The following is a 4,259-nucleotide window of genomic DNA, read 5'->3' as shown; positions in this document are numbered from 1 at the left end:
ATTTTTAATCGAATGGGTATAAAAATTTAATTAAATTTAGTTATAAAACAGAAGACTAGCGAAACCTCACGTCTTTTTCTTCCAATATCCGTATTAAATCAGAGTCATAGTCTGATTTAATTCTTTTCCTTTTATGACTGACTTCTAAAATTGTGAAGGATTGTTAAAAAGCCTTACAGAGTTCAACTTAGGGCTTCGAAATGCTTAAATCCGACCCTGTGTCTTACACAAAATTACTGGCATTTTAAACTTTAACAAAATACAGTCGACCTCCTATAAGGCGGTAGATACCTTCCACTTTATAAGAATTTCGCGTTGTAGAAATCCTTAAATACATGAGCCAATCACAGCCCTGCACGTGTGCAGTTTACGGAATACGGCTGTTTGAAAGGTTTTCTTCCATAAAATTAATCGATTCTAGACTAATTTGACTCAACATTTCCAAAACGTGTATAATTTTTTGGGAATAATCCGTATAAACTATGCTATAAACAAAAAAACTGTAGGATTACTTACCGAGTGTGCACCGTTCGACCACGACATTTCTTAAGCTTGTTTTCATCGCAGAGCAGCGCACCAACTTATCAGAAACGGCGGCCGCGGTTTCTGATGTTATTTTTCTGTGAAAAATTCATTGAACTTTGGAGACATCATTAATATAAATAATATTTATGGGCGTTGAATGTTTCTTTCACATGAAATGTATAAAATTACAGTACTGTATTATACTTACAGTACCTAATTTATATACTGTTCAATGATAGTAAACTCAACTTACCCGCCTAAACTGTCCATAGAGTGTAAGTAGTTCGGCTGCTCGTCCACTATTGGTTCAGATTCAACCAATCCTGTCGCGATGACGTTTTACCGTCGGCGATGTCGTTTTACCGAATTTTACCAGTCTCTTTTGGCGTCTTTATATGAATACGGTTGCAATTTTTTGCCGCGATATACGAATTCGCATTATATGAACCCGCATTATAGGGGGTCAGCATAACTTGTTCGTGTAAAGCTGGACATTCGGGAAACTGCGAATTCTTAACAGTCATAAATATAACCGACCAATTTCCGAATAATCATGTTTTCCCGTTTTTCGTGAGAATAGACGAAAACATATACCAGGCTCTCTTAAAGCTTTGAAATAGCAATTTGAAACCAACAGTAAGCGTTGCTTTTTCTATCGCTTTTCATCTTTACTGCTGATAATACACAAGAAACGACCCAGATAGAATAGTTTTGTTTTTAAACACGAAAGGACAGGTGAAAAATGCGAATAGTATACCAAGCCACGACTAGTACGTGTAGTTTGTTTGACCTTTAGTACTTTTCAGCAAAACAAAATAAAACCCCAAATGAGTATTTTTCTCCATACATTTTTTATTTGAAATTTTTTATGTATGAAAATTCAATTTCTAGAAAAACAAGTAGAACTAACGTTCTTCGACATTAAAAATTGTAAATGAAAATGTTTAGATGCTAGAACTCATAAAGTTACAAACCACTGTGCGTTGTATCCCCTCTATAGTATTATGTATTCTCTATTAATCAATGACATGCACATAAACTACTAAAATTACACCATGTTAATTCAACTTCGTAGAATTATTTTTTAATCAAAGAAACTATTTTCTTTCGGTACATAAAGGCAATTGCTATATATACAATATCAAAGTTACAAAATGAAAAAACTAAAACTTCTAAAATTTCTTCTTTTTGTATTCAAAAACAATCTAAATACGAATATTAATACGAATAAATACTTTTGTAAACATTGTCCTTCATAACGAACAGCGTTATTCATTGTCATTATGAAATTTGATAATATGACTATTTAAATTACATTTAAAACGGAACTTTTGTAAGCAATAAGTACACGAGAACGGCTTTTTCCCTGTATGAATTCGTAGATGTTCAATCAGATTTCCTTTCTTTGCAAAACTCCGTTTGCAATGATCACAGGTAAAGGGTTTCTCCCCTGAGTGAGTTCGCAGATGTTCAATCAGATTTCCTTTCTTTGCAAAACTCCGTTTGCAATGATCACAGGTAAAGGGTTTCTCCCCTGTGTGAGTTCGCAGATGTTCAATCAGAGTTACTTTCTGTGTAAAACTCCGTTTGCAATGATCACAGGTAAAGGGTTTTTCTCCGGTGTGAGTGTTGACGTGGGTACGAAGATTGCTGGATTGATTGAACCGACGATTACAGAATTTGCAAGACAAGAGTCCTTCTCCACTGTGAATCCTTCGATGACATACAAATCCTCGCTTCGAAATGAATATTTTCTTGCAACTGTCACATTGATACTTCCCATTCTTTCTCTTCTCAATGTTTGAACCTGTAAAATAGGATAAATAAAAATAGTAAAAGCAATGTTTAAAGACCAAAACTCTCTTCAATTTATTCTCAAGTAAATATCTAAACTTAAATCACACTGTTTTAAAAGTACTGTTAATGTTTAGGATGCAGATAGAAAATGAATTTTTGTTTTTGTGATAATTTCCTTTGAATAAAATTTAAAGGTTTAATCTATACAAAGGAAAACATTACACTAGAAATACTAACTGTTCACAAATATTACCCACACACTAAAACAATATTACAAATTAATAACAAATGTAATTTATACATTTTTCCTGAAAATTTATATACAGAGTATTTTGCAAAAACAAAAATATATATTTGAAAAAAATGTTTAAATATTTTCAATGATTTTTCTCTTCTTCACTCGCATGAACGATGTTTTCCTTGTTGATATATTCTTGTAATGATATCACAACACTGGCTTCAATTTTAGTGTTCCGTTAACGACAGAAGTCCAACACATCCATCGACTATTCTTATGTTTTTCTAGAAACTATTCTTCATTTAGTTAACAGGAATGTTTTTGATTGACGGGTAGTGAATCTGAAAGTAACAAAAAAGTCCCGAATGAAATCAGATACGAGAATATCGTTACACATTATTTTCTAAGATAATTAAATTTAAATATTTCAAACTTAAACTAGTAATTTTAGAAATTCTTCCTTGCACATTCATTTCAGACCATAAAATTACGGCTCGGTTTAAAACCTGAAAAATGAAACGAATTCAAAATTGATGTTTCTTATTTAGGAACAATATATTTATACGTATGAAATAAATTCAAATTAGTTTTATCTGTAAATTTTAAAAATAAGAAAATTAGGTATAAATGTATTTTATGAAGAATTAACTTCCCTTCGGTCTTTCTATTTTACAGCTTTCATTGCAGAAATAAAAGTTATACAAACTCAATCGTTTCTTGAAAAGTGTTTTTAAAATTACCTTAGGAAAAAAGTAAAAATATACTTACTAATTTAGTAAAGTTCAGACAAGAAAGACACAGAAAATATCAGAATACTTGTTACCACAGTCCACGAGAACGAGAATTCCATACATCATCAAATGTTACCTGAGAAGTCTCCTCTTCCGCTTCGTTAAAATCTTCCTTGTTTTTTTTTTCTTTCTGATGAAATCGTCAACGAGGTTTTCTCCTTTAATCAAGAATGTTAATTATGTTAAATTTAAAATATTCTACACCCAGATTATCGATTGTCGAAATATAATGGCGACAGTCAAAGGGTCGACAAAAGGACTAACCTGCCTGTGAGGACGAGAATTCCAAATGCTTGCATGCATTTTGTCGTACGGCTGAAATGACAACACAATCTTCACCCTCTCTGTCTTCTCGGACGCAAACAATCGTGGATTATCAACAGAGTAGAATAAAACTTCTGTCGACTTTTTTTCTGTAACCAAAACAGAAATACGTCACTAGTAACGAGCGAAGATTCGTGCATTAAACCTATTTATTTCCTCTTGTTTTTGGTAGTGACGTGGTAAGAACCAATCCCAAGACGATGGCTTAAATACGAACACCAATTAAACACTCAAATGAGACGTCTTCTTCGATTTGTCCGTAAAAGATTTAGCTCGTCGGAAAACAATTTTTGAATCTATTCAGTACTTATAATAAGAACAAACTTTGCCATTTCTCTAACCGAAATCCAGCAAGTGCATTGTTGATCTTTGTTCGTCCTAACTGCCAATTTAAAAAAGAAAGTGGCGCCATCTAATATTTAAAATTCAATAATGTCTAATTATTTTTTCACAATTTGTGGGTATAAAATTTCTGAAAATAATTGTGAGAATCCAGATTAAAGAGACGTCATTTTTAAAGAAATTAGGAAGAGAAAGAACGATTTATATTTGAATAGAAATTAAATTTTTGTAATTTTAACAAA

At 32.1% G+C, this 4,259-nt stretch overlaps 1 long non-coding RNA gene across 1 annotated transcript; it reads right to left on the bottom strand.

The window, feature by feature from the left end:
• Positions 1-2,297: 2,297 nt before the first annotated feature.
• On the bottom strand, positions 2,298-4,041 carry LOC111615918. The gene is made up of 4 exons (XR_002755160.1): positions 3,616-4,041; positions 3,384-3,509; positions 2,723-3,300; positions 2,298-2,332 (listed from the first exon to the last, which is right to left on the bottom strand). It is a non-coding gene; the product is annotated as an uncharacterized LOC111615918 (long non-coding RNA).
• Between the last annotated feature and the right edge of the window lie 218 nt (positions 4,042-4,259).

This window comes from Centruroides sculpturatus, unplaced genomic scaffold, assembly GCF_000671375.1.
Source record: "Centruroides sculpturatus isolate CEXI.00-Female unplaced genomic scaffold, Cexi_2.0 scaffold2174, whole genome shotgun sequence".
In the NCBI taxonomy this organism is placed as follows: domain Eukaryota; kingdom Metazoa; phylum Arthropoda; class Arachnida; order Scorpiones; family Buthidae; genus Centruroides; species Centruroides sculpturatus.
This window is presented reverse-complemented; position numbering and strand designations above follow the sequence as displayed.